General features: G+C 43.8%; 1 protein-coding gene across 2 annotated transcripts in view; it reads left to right on the top strand.

The window, feature by feature from the left end:
* The window catches only part of ANK3 (ankyrin 3), an 891,037-nt gene that overhangs the window by 431,350 nt on the left and 438,205 nt on the right, over positions 1–21,482 (top strand). The window lies entirely within an intron of this gene.

Genomic DNA, 21,482 nt, shown 5'->3' with positions numbered 1-21,482 from the left:
GTGACATCACGGATGTGTTTTATCTGGTATGCTGCTGTGACATAACGGATGTGTTTTATCTGGTATGCTGCTGTGACATAACGGATGTGTTTTATCTTGTAAACTGGTGTGACATCACGGATGTGTTTTATCTGGTAAGCTGCTGTGACATCACGGATGTGTTTTATCTGGTATGCTGCTGTGACATCACAGATGTGTTTTATCTGGTATGCTGCTGTGACATCACGGATGTGTTTTATCTGGTAAGCTGCTGTGACATCACGGATGTGTTTTATCTGGTAAGCTGCTGTGACATCACGGATGTGTTTTATCTGGTAAGCTGCTGTGACATCACGGATGTGTTTTATCTGGTATGCTGCTGTGACATCACGGATGTGTTTTATCTGGTAAGGTCCTGTGACATCACGGAAGTGTTTTATCTGGTAAGCTGCTGTGACATCACCGATGTGTTTTATCTGGTAAGCCCCTGTGACATCACGGATGTGTTTTATCTGGTAAGCCGCTGTGACATCACGGATGTGTTTTATCTGGTAAGCTGCTGTGACATCACAGATGTGTTTTATCTGGTATGCTGCTGTGACATCACGGATGTGTTTTATCTGGTAAACTGGTGTGACATCACGGATGTGTTTTATCTGGTAAGCTGCTGTGATATCACGGATGTATTTTATCTGGTAAGCTGCTGTAACATCACGGATGTGTTTTATCTGGCAAGCTGCTGTGACATCACAGATGTGTTTTATCTGGTAAGGTCCTGTGACATCACGGAAGTGTTTTATCTGGTAAGCCGCTGTGACATCACCGATGTGTTTTATCTGGTAAGCCCCTGTGACATCACGGATGTGTTTTATCTGGTAAGCCGCTGTGACATCACGGATGTGTTTTATCTGGTAAGCTGCTGTGACATCACGGATGTGTGTTATCTGGTAAGCTGCTGTGACATCACGGATGTGTGTTATCTGGTAAGCTGCTGTGACATCACGGATGTGTTTTATCTGGTAAGCTGCTGTGACATCACGGATGTGTTTTATCTGGTAAGCTGCTGTGACATCACGGATGTGTGTTATCTGGTATGCTGCTGTGACATCACGGATGTGTGTTATCTGGTAAGGTCCTGTGACATCACGGAAGTGTTTTATCTGGTAAGGTCCTGTGACATCACGGAAGTGTTTTATCTGGTAAGGTCCTGTGACATCACGGAAGTGTTTTATCTGGTAAGCTGCTGTGACATCACCGATGTGTTTTATCTGGTAAGCCCCTGTGACATCACGGTTGTGTTTTATCTGGTAAGCCGCTGTGACATCACGGATGTGTTTTATCTGGTAAGCTGCTGTGACATCACGGATGTGTGTTATCTGGTAAGCTGCTGTGACATCACGGATGTGTTTTATCTGGTAAGCTGCTGTGACATCACAGATGTGTTTTATCTGGTAAGCTGCTGTGACATCACGGATGTGTGTTATCTGGTATGCTGCTGTGACATCACGGATGTGTTTTATCTGGTATGCTGCTGTGACATCACGGATGTGTTTTATCTGGTAAGGTCCTGTGACATCACGGAAGTGTTTTATCTGGTAAGCTGCTGTGACATCACCGATGTGTTTTATCTGGTAAGCCCCTGTGACATCACGGTTGTGTTTTATCTGGTAAGCTGCTGTGACATCACGGATGTGTTTTATCTGGTAAGCTGCTGTGACATCACAGATGTATTTTATCTGGTATGCTGCTGTGACATCACGGATGTGTTTTATCTGGTAAACTGGTATGACATCGCGGATGTGTTTTATCTGGTAAGCTGCTGTGACATCACGGATGTGTTTTATCTGGTAAGCTGCTGTGACATCACAGATGTATTTTATCTGGTATGCTGCTGTGACATCACGGATGTGTTTTATCTGGTAAGCTGCTGTGACATCACGGATGTGTTTTATCTGGTAAACTGGTGTGACATCACGGATGTGTTTTATCTGGTATGCTGCTTTGACATCACGGATGTGTTTTATCTGGTATGCTGCCGTGACATCACGGATGTGTTTTATCTGGTATGCTGCTGTGACATCATGGATGTTTTATCTGGTAAGCTGCTGTGACATAACGGATGTGTTTTATCTGGTAAACTGGTGTGACATCACGGATGTGTTTTATCTGGTATGCTGCTGTGACATCACGGATGTTTTATCTGGTAAGCTGCTGTGACATAACGGATGTGTTTTATCTGGTATGCTGCTGTGACATCACGGATGTGTTTTATCTTGTAAGCTGCTGTGACATAACGGATGTGTTTTATCTGGTAAACTGGTGTGACATCACGGATGTGTTTTATCTGGTAAGCCGCTGTGACATCACGGATGTGTTTTATCTGGTAAGCTGCTGTGACATCACAGATGTGTTTTATCTGGTATGCTGCTGTGACATCACGGATGTGTTTTATCTGGTAAGCTGCTGTGACATCACGAATGTGTTTTATCTGGTAAACTGGTGTGACATCACGGATGTGTTTTATCTGGTAAGCTGCTTTGACATCACGGATGTGTTTTATCTGGTATGCTGCTGTGACATCACGGATGTGTTTTATCTGGTATGCTGCTGTGACATCACGGATGTGTTTTATCTGGTAAGCTGCTGTGACATCACGGATGTGTTTTATCTGGTAAGCTGCTGTGACATCACGGATGTGTTTTATCTGGTAAGCTGCTGTGACATCACGGATGTGTTTTATCTGGTAAGCTGCTGTGATATCACGGATGTGTTTTATCTGGTAAGCTGCTGTGACATAACGGATGTTTTATCTGGTAAGCTGCTGTGACATAACGGATGTTTTATCTGGTAAGCTGCTGTGACATCACGGATGTGTTTTATCTGGTAAGCTGCTGTGACATCACGGATGTGTTTTTTCTGGTAAGCTGCTGTGACATCACAGATGTATTTTATCTGGTATGCTGCTGTGACATCACGGATGTGTTTTAACTGGTAAGCTGCTGTGACATCACGGATGTGTTTTACTGGTATGCTGCTGTGACATCACGGATGTGTTTTATCTGGTAAGCTGCTGTGACATCACGGATGTGTTTTATCTGGTATGCTGCTGTGACATCACTGATGTGTTTTATCTGGTAAGCTGCTGTGACATCACGGATGTGTTTTACTGGTATGCTGCTGTGACATCACGGATGTGTTTTATCTGGTACGCTGCTGTGACATCACTGATGTGTTTTATCTGGTAAGCTGCTGTGACATCACGGATGTGTTTTATCTGGTAAGCTGCTGTGACATAACGGATGTGTTTTATCTGGTAAGCTGCTGTGACATCACGGATGTGTTTTATCTGGTATGCTGCTGTGACATCACGGATGTGTTTTATCTGGTATGCTGCTGTGACATCACGTATGTGTTTTATCTGGTAAACTGGTGTGACATCACGGATGTGTTTTATCTGGTAAGCTGCTGTGACATCACCGATGTGTTTTATCTGGTAAGATCCTGTGACATCACGGATGTGTTTCATCTGGTAAGCCATTGTGACATCACGGATGTGTTTTATCTGGTTAAGCTGCTGTGACATCACGGATGTGTGTTATCTGGTAAGCTGCTGTGACATGTTTTATCTGGTAAGCTGCTGTGACATCACGGATGTGTGTTATCTGGTAAGCTGCTGTGACTTCACGGATGTGTTTTATCTGGTAAGCTGCTGTGACATCACGGATGTGTGTTATCTGGTAAGCTGCTGTGACATCATGGATGTGTGTTATCTGGTAGGCTGCTGTGACATCACGGATGTGTTTTATCTGGTAAGCTGCTGTGACACCACGGATGTGTTTTATCTGGTAAGCTGCTGTGACATCACGGATGTGTTTTATCTGGTAAGCTGCTGTGACATCACGGATGTGTCTTATCTGGTAAGCTGCTGTGACATCACGGATGTGTGTTATCTGGTAAGCTGCTGTGACATCACGGATGTGTTTTATCTGGTAAGCTGCTGTGACATCACGGATGTGTGTTATCTGGTAAGCTGCTGTGACATCACGGATGTGTTTTATCTGGTAAGCTGCTGTGACATAACGGATGTGTCTTATCTGGTAAGCTGCTGTGACATCACGGATGTGTTTTATCTGGTAAGCTGCTGTGACATCACGGATGTGTTTTATCTGGTAAGCCGCTGTGACATCACGGATGTGTTTTATCTGGTATGCTGCTGTGACATCACAGATGTGTTTTATCTGGTAAGCTGCTGTGACATCACAGATGTGTTTTATCTGGTATGCTGCTGTGACATCACGGATGTGTTTTATCTGGTATGCTGCTGTGACATCACGGATGTGTTTTATCTGGTAAGCTGCTGTGACATCATGGATGTGTTTTATCTGGTAAGCTGCTGTGACATCACGGATGTGTTTTATCTGGTAAGCTGCTGTGACATCACGGATGTGTTTTATCTGGTAAGCTGCTGTGACATCACGGATGTGTTTTATCTGGTAAGCTGCAGTGACATCACAGATGTGTTTTATCTGGTATGTTGCTGTGACGTCACGGATGTGTTTTATCTGGTAAGCTGCTGTGACATCACGGATGTGTTTTATCTGGTAAGCTGCTGTGACATCACGGATGTGCTTTATCTGGTAAGCTGCTGTGACATCACGGATGTTTTATCTGGTAAGCTGCTGTGACATCACAGATGTGTGTTATCTGGTAAGCTGCTGTGACATCACGGATGTGTTTTATCTGGTAAGCTGCTGTGACATCACGGATGTGTTTTATCTGGTTAAGCTGCTGTGACATCACGGATGTGTGTTATCTGGTAAGCTGCTGTGACATGTTTTATCTGGTAAGCTGCTGTGACATCACGGATGTGTGTTATCTGGTAAGCTGCTGTGACATCACGGATGTGTCTTATCTCGTTAGCTGCTGTGACATCACGGATGTGTTTTATCTGGTAAGCTGCTGTGACATCACGGATGTGTGTTATCTGGTAAGCTGCTGTGACATCACGGATGTGTTTTATCTGGTAAGCTGTTGTGACATCACGGATGTGTCTTATCTGGTAAGCTGCTGTGACATCACGGATGTGTCTTATCTCGTTAGCTGCTGTGACATCACGGATGTGTTTTATCTGGTAAGCTGCTGTGACATCACGGATGTGTTTTATCTGGTATGCTGCTGTGACATAACGGATGTGTTTTATCTGGTATGCTGCTGTGACATAACGGATGTGTTTTATCTTGTAAACTGGTGTGACATCACGGATGTGTTTTATCTGGTAAGCTGCTGTGACATCACGGATGTGTTTTATCTGGTATGCTGCTGTGACATCACAGATGTGTTTTATCTGGTATGCTGCTGTGACATCACGGATGTGTTTTATCTGGTAAGCTGCTGTGACATCACGGATGTGTTTTATCTGGTAAGCTGCTGTGACATCACGGATGTGTTTTATCTGGTAAGCTGCTGTGACATCACGGATGTGTTTTATCTGGTATGCTGCTGTGACATCACGGATGTGTTTTATCTGGTAAGGTCCTGTGACATCACGGAAGTGTTTTATCTGGTAAGCTGCTGTGACATCACCGATGTGTTTTATCTGGTAAGCCCCTGTGACATCACGGATGTGTTTTATCTGGTAAGCCGCTGTGACATCACGGATGTGTTTTATCTGGTAAGCTGCTGTGACATCACAGATGTGTTTTATCTGGTATGCTGCTGTGACATCACGGATGTGTTTTATCTGGTAAACTGGTGTGACATCACGGATGTGTTTTATCTGGTAAGCTGCTGTGATATCACGGATGTATTTTATCTGGTAAGCTGCTGTAACATCACGGATGTGTTTTATCTGGCAAGCTGCTGTGACATCACAGATGTGTTTTATCTGGTAAGGTCCTGTGACATCACGGAAGTGTTTTATCTGGTAAGCCGCTGTGACATCACCGATGTGTTTTATCTGGTAAGCCCCTGTGACATCACGGATGTGTTTTATCTGGTAAGCCGCTGTGACATCACGGATGTGTTTTATCTGGTAAGCTGCTGTGACATCACGGATGTGTGTTATCTGGTAAGCTGCTGTGACATCACGGATGTGTGTTATCTGGTAAGCTGCTGTGACATCACGGATGTGTTTTATCTGGTAAGCTGCTGTGACATCACGGATGTGTTTTATCTGGTAAGCTGCTGTGACATCACGGATGTGTGTTATCTGGTATGCTGCTGTGACATCACGGATGTGTGTTATCTGGTAAGGTCCTGTGACATCACGGAAGTGTTTTATCTGGTAAGGTCCTGTGACATCACGGAAGTGTTTTATCTGGTAAGGTCCTGTGACATCACGGAAGTGTTTTATCTGGTAAGCTGCTGTGACATCACCGATGTGTTTTATCTGGTAAGCCCCTGTGACATCACGGTTGTGTTTTATCTGGTAAGCCGCTGTGACATCACGGATGTGTTTTATCTGGTAAGCTGCTGTGACATCACGGATGTGTGTTATCTGGTAAGCTGCTGTGACATCACGGATGTGTTTTATCTGGTAAGCTGCTGTGACATCACAGATGTGTTTTATCTGGTAAGCTGCTGTGACATCACGGATGTGTGTTATCTGGTATGCTGCTGTGACATCACGGATGTGTTTTATCTGGTATGCTGCTGTGACATCACGGATGTGTTTTATCTGGTAAGGTCCTGTGACATCACGGAAGTGTTTTATCTGGTAAGCTGCTGTGACATCACCGATGTGTTTTATCTGGTAAGCCCCTGTGACATCACGGTTGTGTTTTATCTGGTAAGCTGCTGTGACATCACGGATGTGTTTTATCTGGTAAGCTGCTGTGACATCACAGATGTATTTTATCTGGTATGCTGCTGTGACATCACGGATGTGTTTTATCTGGTAAACTGGTATGACATCGCGGATGTGTTTTATCTGGTAAGCTGCTGTGACATCACGGATGTGTTTTATCTGGTAAGCTGCTGTGACATCACAGATGTATTTTATCTGGTATGCTGCTGTGACATCACGGATGTGTTTTATCTGGTAAGCTGCTGTGACATCACGGATGTGTTTTATCTGGTAAACTGGTGTGACATCACGGATGTGTTTTATCTGGTATGCTGCTTTGACATCACGGATGTGTTTTATCTGGTATGCTGCCGTGACATCACGGATGTGTTTTATCTGGTATGCTGCTGTGACATCATGGATGTTTTATCTGGTAAGCTGCTGTGACATAACGGATGTGTTTTATCTGGTAAACTGGTGTGACATCACGGATGTGTTTTATCTGGTATGCTGCTGTGACATCACGGATGTTTTATCTGGTAAGCTGCTGTGACATAACGGATGTGTTTTATCTGGTATGCTGCTGTGACATCACGGATGTGTTTTATCTTGTAAGCTGCTGTGACATAACGGATGTGTTTTATCTGGTAAACTGGTGTGACATCACGGATGTGTTTTATCTGGTAAGCTGCTGTGACATCACGGATGTGTTTTATCTGGTAAGCTGCTGTGACATCACAGATGTGTTTTATCTGGTATGCTGCTGTGACATCACGGATGTGTTTTATCTGGTAAGCTGCTGTGACATCACGAATGTGTTTTATCTGGTAAACTGGTGTGACATCACGGATGTGTTTTATCTGGTAAGCTGCTTTGACATCACGGATGTGTTTTATCTGGTATGCTGCTGTGACATCACGGATGTGTTTTATCTGGTATGCTGCTGTGACATCACGGATGTGTTTTATCTGGTAAGCTGCTGTGACATCACGGATGTGTTTTATCTGGTAAGCTGCTGTGACATCACGGATGTGTTTTATCTGGTAAGCTGCTGTGACATCACGGATGTGTTTTATCTGGTAAGCTGCTGTGATATCACGGATGTGTTTTATCTGGTAAGCTGCTGTGACATAACGGATGTTTTATCTGGTAAGCTGCTGTGACATAACGGATGTTTTATCTGGTAAGCTGCTGTGACATCACGGATGTGTTTTATCTGGTAAGCTGCTGTGACATCACGGATGTGTTTTTTCTGGTAAGCTGCTGTGACATCACAGATGTATTTTATCTGGTATGCTGCTGTGACATCACGGATGTGTTTTAACTGGTAAGCTGCTGTGACATCACGGATGTGTTTTACTGGTATGCTGCTGTGACATCACGGATGTGTTTTATCTGGTAAGCTGCTGTGACATCACGGATGTGTTTTATCTGGTATGCTGCTGTGACATCACTGATGTGTTTTATCTGGTAAGCTGCTGTGACATCACGGATGTGTTTTACTGGTATGCTGCTGTGACATCACGGATGTGTTTTATCTGGTACGCTGCTGTGACATCACTGATGTGTTTTATCTGGTAAGCTGCTGTGACATCACGGATGTGTTTTATCTGGTAAGCTGCTGTGACATAACGGATGTGTTTTATCTGGTAAGCTGCTGTGACATCACGGATGTGTTTTATCTGGTATGCTGCTGTGACATCACGGATGTGTTTTATCTGGTATGCTGCTGTGACATCACGTATGTGTTTTATCTGGTAAACTGGTGTGACATCACGGATGTGTTTTATCTGGTAAGCTGCTGTGACATCACCGATGTGTTTTATCTGGTAAGATCCTGTGACATCACGGATGTGTTTCATCTGGTAAGCCATTGTGACATCACGGATGTGTTTTATCTGGTTAAGCTGCTGTGACATCACGGATGTGTGTTATCTGGTAAGCTGCTGTGACATGTTTTATCTGGTAAGCTGCTGTGACATCACGGATGTGTGTTATCTGGTAAGCTGCTGTGACTTCACGGATGTGTTTTATCTGGTAAGCTGCTGTGACATCACGGATGTGTGTTATCTGGTAAGCTGCTGTGACATCATGGATGTGTGTTATCTGGTAGGCTGCTGTGACATCACGGATGTGTTTTATCTGGTAAGCTGCTGTGACACCACGGATGTGTTTTATCTGGTAAGCTGCTGTGACATCACGGATGTGTTTTATCTGGTAAGCTGCTGTGACATCACGGATGTGTCTTATCTGGTAAGCTGCTGTGACATCACGGATGTGTGTTATCTGGTAAGCTGCTGTGACATCACGGATGTGTTTTATCTGGTAAGCTGCTGTGACATCACGGATGTGTGTTATCTGGTAAGCTGCTGTGACATCACGGATGTGTTTTATCTGGTAAGCTGCTGTGACATAACGGATGTGTCTTATCTGGTAAGCTGCTGTGACATCACGGATGTGTTTTATCTGGTAAGCTGCTGTGACATCACGGATGTGTTTTATCTGGTAAGCCGCTGTGACATCACGGATGTGTTTTATCTGGTATGCTGCTGTGACATCACAGATGTGTTTTATCTGGTAAGCTGCTGTGACATCACAGATGTGTTTTATCTGGTATGCTGCTGTGACATCACGGATGTGTTTTATCTGGTATGCTGCTGTGACATCACGGATGTGTTTTATCTGGTAAGCTGCTGTGACATCATGGATGTGTTTTATCTGGTAAGCTGCTGTGACATCACGGATGTGTTTTATCTGGTAAGCTGCTGTGACATCACGGATGTGTTTTATCTGGTAAGCTGCTGTGACATCACGGATGTGTTTTATCTGGTAAGCTGCAGTGACATCACAGATGTGTTTTATCTGGTATGTTGCTGTGACGTCACGGATGTGTTTTATCTGGTAAGCTGCTGTGACATCACGGATGTGTTTTATCTGGTAAGCTGCTGTGACATCACGGATGTGCTTTATCTGGTAAGCTGCTGTGACATCACGGATGTTTTATCTGGTAAGCTGCTGTGACATCACAGATGTGTGTTATCTGGTAAGCTGCTGTGACATCACGGATGTGTTTTATCTGGTAAGCTGCTGTGACATCACAGATGTGTTTTATCTGGCAAACTACTTTTCTAATGGTGTTTTTACTCTCAGGCTATGTGCACACAGTGCGGATTCTGCTGCGGATCCGCAGCGTGTCAGGCTATGCGTGTCCGCAGCAGATTAAGATGCGTTGTACAGCACCATTGTTTTCAATGATAAACTGAAAAACGCTGTGCACAGATTTTTCCGTGTGGATTTGCTGCGGGTTCAAATCCGCAGCATGTCAATTCTTTGTGCAGATTCCACTGCGGTTTCACACCTTCTCCATTGTAGAGGTGTGAAACCGCAGGGCTAAACCACAGGTAAACTGCAGGTCTTTTGACCTGCGATTTTAACTGCGGATTTTTACAAATCCAAGCGTAAAAATCCGCAGGACCAAAATCTACGTGTGCACATAGCCTCAGACCTGTGACGGGGACAAGAGGACGTCCCCTACATCTGGAGGAAAGAAGTTGTAATCATAATCACAGACGCAGATTCTTTACTGTGAGAGCAGTGAGACTATGGAACTCTCTGCCGTATGATGTTGTAATGAGTGATTCCCTACTAAAATTTAGGAAGGGCCTGGATTCCTTTCTTGAAAAGTATAATATTACAGGGTATAAATGTGGTGCCCCTGAGGATTCAGTTGCCACAGAGGTACTGCACCTCCTCCTGAGGTGTGGTACCCCACCATCCAGGTAGGTTGGAGGCTCCTGACCACGCTCCAACACCTGCATCCCATACAACACAGTAGTTCAGCAAAGCCACATTGCGGCTCACTGCTTGGAGTGTAGCAGAGCACCTTTGGTGGCTCCCTGCTTGGAACACGAAACGTGCTGGGAGGCGGGTGGAGTTAGAATACATAAAAGAGCGGGAAGGTTTAGGATTTCAGGTCAGTCGGTCAGTCAGTCTGTAGGAGAGAGTGAGGAGAGAAGATCCCTGGGAGAGGGATAGAGGAAGGAGGTGCTGCAGCAGACCTCAGTGACCTGGGTCTGCTGGCATTGGAAAGGAAAGAAGGAGAAAGACATTGAACTGAAACCTGAGCTTCCATAAGAAGGAGAGACTAGTACGGAACGAAGGAGTAAAAGGTAACAGAGGACGTGGGTTAGGAGAGAACCCTGCCTAGAAGTTCTAAGCGCAAGGCCAGGGCCCGGTCCCCGAGGTTGTATGGATACTAAGGGTCCTACAGCAGACACCGGTGGAGTAGTGAGCTGTAAATGCACTACTCCCATCTAAGACTTGGGGGCACAACAGCAACTTGGATAGTGAGCCGGGACTCAGGAGTAAGGAGTCCCCGAAGCAGGCTACAGCTGTCTGCCGTACTAGTATGGTTCTTGGGAACATCTGTCAGGAGGAACTCCAGTGTAACTCAGTACTAGGAGTACTTCACACCAAAGGCGCTATAAGAGGAGACGTTCTTAAAGGCACATGTTGGTGGAGTGTTGGTTAGGAGCATTCCATCTGACCTGGAGGTTGACTGAGTCCCTGATCCGGAGGACACAGCACGGAGGCAGGCACCTGTGTGTACTACAGACTGTGAGTAAAGCTTTGGAACTACATGCCCTGGTGTCCTCCAGTTATTCCTGCGCTAACACACCCGGTGCCACTACATCGGGGTACCAGCTTCTACACCGCCTGTGCCTCTCCTCTACCCCTACATCTACACTGCCCTGGGACTACAGCTCCACCTGTGGAGAGCTTCACCATCTTGGCTGCAACACACCACCAGTCCCAGAGGATCTGCATGCAGCTTCGGCTTAACATCTGATACCACAGGTGGCGTCACAAACTATTCCATTAACTACATTCCACCGTTCAAACTTCCCCTATTAATTGGGCGCCCAGGGCCACGGATCGGGTCACCGCTGCTGTGAGACATCCCGCCGACGCTTGTCCGGTACCGAGTACCCCACAGCCCTGGGAGGGCGAGCCATATACACTACATTCCTTTATATTGCGTTGATCCAGGGAACTAATTTGATTGCTGTATGTGGAGTCGGGAAGGAATTTTTTTCCTCAATGTGAAGCTTACTGATTGCCACATGGTTTTTTTTGCCTTCCTCTGGATCAACATGTTAGGGCATGGGTTGAACTAGATGGACTTAAGCCCCCGTTACACATAACGATGTCCCAGCGATCCCACCAACGATCCGACATGGATGGGATTGCTGGGACATCGTTAGACAGCCCCTGCAGCGATCAGGACTAGCGAGCAAGCTGGTTTCCAATGTAAACAGCGGGTATCTAAGAGCCGCGCGGCTCCTGGATACCCGATGTTTACATTAGAAACCAGCGTACAACGACGCTGATCGCTGGTCTCTTGCTGCCACACGCAGCGATGTGTGCTGGCCAGCGGGAGACCAGCGATCAAAAAATGGCCCAGGCTGATCGAGCACGATCAGCGATACCCGGCAGGGGGGCCGGTCGCTGATCCCCGTCACACACAGCGATCTCGCTAGCGAGATCGCTGTGTGTGACGGGGCCTTTAGTCTTCCTTCAACCTTAAATACTATGTTGCTATGTTAGTATGACATCATGGATGTTTTTTATCTGATAAGCTGTTGTGACATCACATGTGTTTTATCTGGTAATTGCTGTGACATCACAAGTGCTATTCATCTAGGTGAGCTGTTATGACATCACCGGCGACATTATGTTTCAGTCATGTTACTGCTGTGACTTCTCAGGTGTTTTAGTTATGTAAGCTACTGTGACATCTCAAGTGAGTTTAACCCCTTAACCCATTGATGCATAAGGATGTACCCGCATGTCCACAACAAGTCCACCTGTGTGGTGTGGGCTCAGGAGCCGGAATCAGTCAGCAACGACTGGGGCTAGCTCAGATTACTGCTATTTAACCATTAAATGACGTTGTTAAAAACTGACATTGACATTTAAATGGAATAGTGCAGGTGTTGACTAGCTCCAATTGGCCCCTGTGATATGATGGCAGAGGCCTGCTCAAGACCCACATGGCTGCCATTTTGGAACTTCTGTGAAACCTTGCTGCAGGGGACCATCATTCAGACTATATATACACTGCAATGCTGTGGTATAAGAGTATGTAGAACAAACGATCAAAGGATTGTAGGTTGAAGACTAAAAAATAAAAAAAAAGTTAAAAAAATAAAAATTCAAATCACTCCCCTGTTCCCAGTTTAAAAATAAAAAAACACATCTGCTATAGTTGCGTCTGTAAAAGTCCAATCTATCAAAATATAAAAGTAATTAACCGGTACAGTAAACACCGTAAAGAGTGAAGAAAAAAGAAATGCCAGAGTTGCTGTTTTCCAGTTGCGCATGTCTTACAAAATATGCAGTAAATGGGATGAAAACGCCTTATGGTTCCCAAAATTGTATCAATAAAAGTATCAGCTTGTGGCACAAAAAAGCCAAGCTCAGCTACATTGCTGGGAAAAAAAAGCTATGGATTTTAATATATATATATATATATATATATATATATATATATATATATATATATATATATATATAAATTCAAGTTTGTTTATATTTGTTACAAGCTGAAGAATTATCGTATGTAACCAAACAATGAATGCCGTAAACATGAAACTCAAAAACAATAGCAGAATTGTTTTTTTTTTCTTCATCATTTCAACCGACTTGGATATTTTTCCCATTTTCCAGCACATTATATATCAAATTGAATGGTGTAATTCAAAACTGCAACAAGTCAACAACCATGGCTAGGCAATCAGAGATATAAAAAAGATACCCGGTAGTTCTTGGAAGAAGGGGTGGAAAGAAAAAGCTGAAGGGGTTAAGGATTCGCTTTTGTGCTTTTCCTTTTTCTTTCAACATTTTTTTCACTTCAGCATAACCACAATATGAGCGTTTATTTCTTGCTAAAGTTGTAGTTTTGAAAGACCCCATTCATTTTACCAAATATAATTAACTTAAAAAACTGGAACCAAATTGAAAATCAGATGAAATAGTAAAAAAAAAAGACTAAATTCCACAATTATTTTTGGATTTTGTTTTTCTGTTTATTGTGCAGTAAAAATGAAGTGGCAACATGATTCTTCAGGTTATCACAACTACAGCGATTTCAAAATTCTATTGTTTTTATGATTTTAGTGGCTAGAAGTCCCAGAAATTTCGAGCTCCCCCCTGAAGTCCCGAAAGAGGGTCAAATGACCCTTAGTCCGAACTGAAGACTCTGATGGCTCCAATTAGCATCCTTTCATTTGTAAATGTGGCCATTGTCTGAGGAATCTGCAGGGGGGAGTAGAGCTGAATTCATCCTCAAAACACTGTGTGAAACACAGGTCAAGAGACTTTGCATTTTGAGGGAACTGACAATTTGTATAAACCACACATTTTGTTTTGAAGCACACATGAAGTGTTCAAAAAATCATGTGATGCTTCTCTAATTTGTGTAATTAACAACACCTGTAACTTACCTGTGGCACCTAACAGGTGTTGACAATAAGTAAATCACACTTACAACCAGTTGACATGGATTAAAGTTGACTCAACCTCTGTCCTGTGTTCTTGTGTGTACCACATTGAGCATGGAGAAAAGAAAGAAGACCAAAGAACTGTCTGAGGACTTGAGAAACCAAATTGTGAGGAAGCATGAGCAATCTCAAGGCTACAAGTCCATCTCCAAAGACCTGAATGTTCCTGTGTCTACCGTGCGCAGTGTCATCAAGAAGTTTAAAGCCCATGGCACTGTGGCTAACCTCCCTAGATGTGGACGGAAAAAAAAAATTGACAAGAGATTTCAACGCAAGATTGTGCGGATGTTGGATAAAGAACCTCGACTAACATCCAAACAAGTTCAAGCTGCCCTGCAGTCCGAGGGTACAACAGTGTCAACCCGTACTATCCGTCGGCGTCTGAATGAAAAGGGACTGTATGGTAGGAGACCCAGGAAGACCCCACTTCTTACCCCAAGACATAAAAATGCCAGGCTGGAGTTTGCCAAAACTTACCTGAAAAAGCCTAAAACGTTTTGGAAGAATGTTCTCTGGTCAGATGAGACAAAAGTAGAGCTTTTTGGGCAAAGGCATCAACATAGAGTTTACAGGAGAAAAAAAGAGGCATTCAAAGAAAAGAACACGGTCCCTACAGTCAAACATGGCGGAGGTTCCCTGATGTTTTGGGGTTGCATTGCTGCCTCTGGCACTGGACTGCTTGTCCGTGTGCATGGCATTATGAAGTCTGAAGACTACCAACAAATTTTGCAGCATAATGTAGGGCCCAGTGTGAGAAAGCTGGGTCTCCCTCAGAGGTCATGGGTCTTCCAGCAGGACAATGACCCAAAACACACTTCAAAAAGCACTAGAAAATGGTTTGAGAGAAAGCACTGGAGACTTCTAAGGTGGCCAGCAATGAGTCCAGACCTGAATCCCATAGAACACCTGTGGAGAGATCTAAAAATGGCAGTTTGGAGAAGGCACCCTTCAAATATCAGGGACCTGGAGCAGTTTGCCAAAGAAGAATAGTCTAAAATTCCAGCAGAGCATTGTAAGAAACGCATTGATGGTTACCGGAAGCGGTTGGTCGCAGTTATTTTGACTAAAGGTTGTGCAACCAAGTATTAGGTTGAGGGTGCCAATACTTTTGTCTGGCCCATTTTTGGAGTTTTGTGTGAAATGATCAATGTTTTGCTTTTTGCTTCATTCTCTTTTGTGTTTTTTCATTTAAGACAAATTAATTGAAGATAATAATACCAAAGAATTTGTGTTTGCAATCATTTTCAGGAAGAAACTGTGTATTATCTGACAGAATTGCAGGGGTGTCAATACTTTTGGCCACAACTGTATAGTTTGCAAAACAAACAATCCGTTTCAATTTTTCAAGTTTTTCTAAAAGAATTTAGTTATGTTTTTCTTTTAAAAAAAGATGTGAAAGAAGTGGGTTAAAAATGACAGACAAAAAACAAAACAAATGAATTGTGTTGATCCACCTCAACAAAGGTCTTGTAAAAGAGCAAAAGAATGTAAGCTGGTCCTGAGTGTGTCTGCCCACTCCCCAGCTGCATTGTTGTGCGGGGGATATGCATAAGGTTGCTAACACCTTAGCAAATTTGCATGCAGCCTTTTGTGCTGTGGGGGATTAATAGGTGACAGCTTCACCTATTATGTTCACAAGAAACAAAATGCAGAGAAGGCTCACCACTCAACTGGCATTGGAACTGATCCTGAGCAACACCAACCCTTGTGACTCAGTTGGAGAAGACATAGTCCTTCAACCGGATTCGGACTCTGAGCTGTCTTCAGGTTAGATTTTTCAAATTACCTATTTTTATGAGAGATGTGTTGACTGCTACAAATACACGTGTGGCAAATGTACCAGGGACATACCCAGGCAGTGCCAGGTATGTTCCGACAGTGCAGACAGACTGCTCGGTGAGTGCTGAATTGCTAGTCACACAAGAAAGACATGCCACTCACACACACATGCAGCCCCCACTGCAGCCTATTGTAAATATGTGTGGAATTGTTTTATTCCTTGTATTTTTTTTATTATTTTTATATCAAAAATAAAAAGCATGGAGACAAATATCAGTTGTTCTTTTGTATATTTTTCAAGCTGACATTTCAGTCCTCTTGACTTAGACACAAATGCTTCTGGTCATTACTCACAGCTGTACCTTGCTCTAAAATTTCTAATTCTCTATTTAAAATATATAAAAAATGATTCATTGTTTTAGTGCTTTTTTGCTCAAATAAAACTAAACTAATTACAATATGCATAGTCGTTATATTATCAAATACAATAAACTGAATAGAACTAACTAGAAGCTAAAAGGCCAAACTCAATGGAAAACAACAACCTCCTGTGGTGCGACAGTAGTGGCCTTAATTACAGAACAAAAGACGGTGATTATAGGATGTTAGATAAAATCCTTCAGGTCATTCGACCTGTCTCTGGGTTCCAAAGGTAGAAATGTTAAATGACCCCTCTCTGGGACTTCTAGTGTTAAAAAAACTCAGATTTTTCCAAAACAAAATAATTGTGATGCAATTTAAAAAAAAAAACAAAGAAAAAAATACTTGTATGAGAGTATTTTTTGTGCCCACACCTCCCAAAAAATGTTTCTTAATTATTCAATTTAGCTGTACATGTGAAGTTTTCTTTGTCTTCTATTATTGAAGTGATGGATTCCGTCTTTTTAGCGCATTCTTTTTTTGATTTAAGGGTACACTCCCATATGCATATATACTTTAAAGTAGCTGAAATTCTCAGCCAGAAAAGTTGGATAGTGTCAGGCAAGTGTCATGCCTTTTTTTTGTCACCTAACAGCTATATGGCATGCGTATGCAATTCATATGCAATGCGTGTTTAGCATTAGCTTTTACATACAGTAATTCTCTGTCATTTCAAAATAGTTTACTAACCAAGGCTGGCTTCACATTTGCATCTGTGCGCGCAGCATTTGATCCGCTTATATCCGCATGCGTACATATATTTACCATGGTGTACACAGGGACTTTTGTGTACGCATGCGTCGTTTCGTGGTGTGCGGTGGTGTCCGGCAAAAGCAACATGTTGCATTTTTAGAGGCGTCAAAAATCCGTCAAATATGCGCAGGCATGCACATGCGGATGAGTGTGTTAAAAAAACGCATTACTGTCTGTGGGAACGCATTGATACACAAGGACATGCGTACGCATGCTTTCGATAAGCATGCATTCTTCAAAATGTTAATAGAAATCCCATGAGACACGCCCATGTTTGTCTGATGCCATATCGAATGCATGCGCATAAGCAACGCAAATACATGCAAAAACGCATACAAACGCATGCACATGCAGCTTTTTTTCCGTCATGCGTAAACATGCGTTTTTGCATGCAGATGATACGCCTAATAAAACAATCTTATATATAGAGATAGATGTCATTCATTGAGCTATACAGTCAGTGCAGTGCATGTGTAGCTTACTGTACATAAATTTTGGCTAATAAATAAAAGAAATAAATGGCATGGAGTCCTCCATAATTTTCTTAACTATCTGAGAGAAAGCAGACAGCTGGGGGCTGATGTTTATATCTAAATATATACCTCATAATACACTACAACTGCTGCAGAACCTCAGTCTATAGTAATAGTGTGACTGACTCACCCCCAGAGTCCGTGGGGTACTCGGTGCCGGGCCCGTTGATGTCAATGGGAGATGTCACAGTGGCAGTGACCCGGCCCGTGGCCTCAGGCAGTCAATGTAAAAGGGGTAGAGTGATGGGGATAAAGTTTTAGAGATGATTCATGACGCCAACTGTGGTTTCTGGTCAGTTTGACCAGCGCTGCAGGGTTGCTTCTCTGGGACAGATGGTGTGGTGCAGCAATGATGTTGAAGCTCCCCACAGGTGGAGCTGTAGTCCCAGGGCAGTAGTAATAGGTGTTGAGGGAAAGGGTGCAGTGTTAGGCACAGGGTTGCAGCAGTGCTGAGAGGGTTGGCGCAGGAAGAATGCAATGAGACAGCTGAGTGCAGTTCCAGTTCTTTTACTCACGTTCCTGGCACAGACAGGTGCCCGCTTCAATTCCGTGGTCTCCAGACAAGGGGCTCAGCCAACTCCCAGGCAGGGAATGCTGAACCTTTCCAGCATTCCCTTTCATGTGCCTGTTCTGAACGTGTCCTTTCTAGAGCTTATCTGAGGCACTTGCAGTACTGAGTTACACTGAAGTTCCTCCTACTTGTTGTTACTCAAACTCCACTCACATGACAAGTGACTGTAGCCTGCTTCGGGGACTCCATCCGTCATGTCCCGGCTCACACTTAGGTTGCCACCATGTCTTCGAGTCTTTTGGGGAAATAGAGTGGTCACAACTCTTATTCCTCCAGTTTCTGCTGCAGGAACATTAGTTTCACAAACAGCCTCTGATACCGAACTCCGGCCATGCGCTTCAAACTTGAGGAAGGGCTTTGCTCTGATCCTAGTCCTTAGTTCTCTTCTCCTTACGTTCCGCACTAATCTCTCTTCCTTATGAACAACTGAACTCCTTCTTTCTCCTCTCTCTGCTTCTTTCTTGCCTTTCTGAATCTCCTTCTCAGTCTGATCTTACTTCCTGTCAGCTTTCCCCTCTTAGTGTCTCTAAGCTCCACCCACCACCCAGCACCCTTCATGAACCAGAGCAACTGCCATAAAGGGTGCTCTGCTGTTCTAAGGTGTCTGTGCTAGATGTGAGTGTTGGAGGCTGATCAGGTGTTCCATCTTACCTGGGAAGTGGGATACTACACCTCATGAGGAGGTGCAGTACCTCTGTGGCGACTGAACACTCAGGGGCGCCACATGATGTTAGGACCAGTCTCTAGTCGAGGAGAGAGCAGCTCTTCCAGAATCAGGAGACAGTTGCTCACATGACTAGGTGTTCTATCTAGGACATGCAGAATGCTGACAGGGAGTATATTACAAACTGTGAGCATTCTGCATACTAGGTACACGCACAAATTATAAAGAAAGCCCGAACAACCCTTTTAAAAACACCACTGTGTGTTTTACATGTGATTTTTAGTTCAGACTCTCCATAAAAGCTTATAGGAAAATTAAAACTCACCATGGGTGTATTTCCATGGTTAGTATTGTCAGTGCTTTGGACACAGCACATGTCCGCTCCGTCCAAAGTGCTGCTGGCTTTTGTACGTGCGATGATTCCGCATGTGTTCATTGAACCGTGCTGGATCACCGCGTCCCTATACATTGTGTAGGTGACTTTATCTTGCGGAGACGGAGCGTCTCCGCAAGATAAATAGACATGCTGCGGTCTAGAAAGACATGCCGCATGTATGTGTAACGCAGGGAAGCCAGAGGCGTCCGTGCACGCATAGTGGAGAAGGGATTTCTTTAAATCCCCTCCACTATGCTGTAACATCTGGCCGCTGCGGCTGTACGCAGCGCCCAATCCGCAGCATTTACTGACCGTGGGAACATAGCCTTAGGCCGGGGTCACACTGGTGAGGAATACGGGAGAGTGAGAGGCGCAAAAAGCACGCATTAGACACGGACCAATGATTCTCTATGGGGTCCCTCGCATCAGCCGTATATTTCTCCTCCGTATTCTACGCTCCGTGCCACTCGCAGCATGCTGCGATTGTCATCGTACTACACCCGCAGTACGCCAATGCAAGTCTATGGGTGCGCAAAAAATACGGATTACACACGGACCACACATGTGACTTGCGAGAAATACGCACCCGGTGTCTTTAGAAACCCTGTCATAGGGCTCCATTATATGTCCATTTTGCAAGCCTGCGAGAAAATCTCACCATACGGATGCCATACGGATTACATATGGATGCTTACATGCGCAAAATACGCGACCACACCTTGATTACGGATGACATACGGAGCAATGTTTAGGGGCCATTCATCCGTATTACGCATGTAAAATACTGACCGTATTTTGCGCAGGTTAGTGTGACTCCAGCCTTACTGTTCAGTTACTTCACAGTGGACATGACTTTGCTGGAAATTCCATACATTTTCCTAAACTGTGAAATGCAGCAAATTTTATTGCACAATAAAAAGAAATGCAGTGTTTATACTATGTGGAAACTTTGCCAGAAAGGTTGGATACATGTAGTTCAGATCAGCTCTGGAATCAATAAAGATTTGCACATATGCTCAGTGTATCTGGACTTAAGGTATCCATCCAGTTTCTGGAGGGCAGCATGGTGGCTCACTGGTTAACATTGTTGCATCACTGAGGTTCTGAGCTGTAATCTGACCGGGAGCCACATCTGCATGGTGTTTGCATGGGATTCCAGTTACTTCAGCTTCCTCCCACATTCCACAAACCTACAATCCAGAGTTCAGTGAAAGTGGCCTCCTGAGTAAAGGCCTTCAGATTTTAATTTTGTTTCAGAAAATAGGAGTAACCCTTTAACTCTTCACTGATGTGACCATTTTTTTTTATGACCTTTATTTATTCATTGAGTGACTTCTATTATTCATCATCGTTACATGTGTTTACTGCTATGATGGTCCTTGTTGTTTTCCGCGTAGCATGACCTAGTTGACGGAGAGCAGTTGGTAAAATGATTTTTTTTTCCATCTGGATTAACCGTATTTGGATAAACCCGTTACTGCTCCATGCATATTAGAAGGGTTTATTGGGTCTAGCGTTACGTGCACACTGGCATCTGGATCGACCATGCAGAGATTAACCCAGCTCAGCATCGTGACAGTATACCCATCCTTGATGAAAGTGGAATAGTCTAAGCCCCGTGCGGATCACGTGATGATCGGATGAAATGTTTTTTTAGGTCACATTTTGTAAACAACCTCATGTCCAGAGAATAAGAAAATCATCCCAAATTATTATTATTTTTTTTAAATTTAGGTGGGGGGGATGCAAATAAACGGCATTTTGTGCATGTCACATATTAGCGTTTGCTCGAGCGATTTTTAATTTTCTCCTGTGTACATTCCGTTAATAGCTCCCGCTCTCGGGCCAACGTTCTGCTATTTTTATACATGTGATGATGAATATTCAGAAGCTGCAGATGCTATGGACTCAGGTGGTGATAGATGCTAAGGTGATTGAAGGAGGCCTTGATGCAGCTCGTTAGTCCTTATGCATTAGTGACATTAAAATAATAATAATAAATTTGGAATAATTTGTATTTTTGCCTTTGCATCCATATTTTTTTCTCTTTGCAGGCGTGGG

Source organism: Dendrobates tinctorius, unplaced genomic scaffold, assembly GCF_039654945.1.
Source record: "Dendrobates tinctorius isolate UK_male_01 unplaced genomic scaffold, ASM3965494v1 ptg000156l, whole genome shotgun sequence".
NCBI classification, from domain to species: domain Eukaryota; kingdom Metazoa; phylum Chordata; class Amphibia; order Anura; family Dendrobatidae; genus Dendrobates; species Dendrobates tinctorius.
This window is presented reverse-complemented; position numbering and strand designations above follow the sequence as displayed.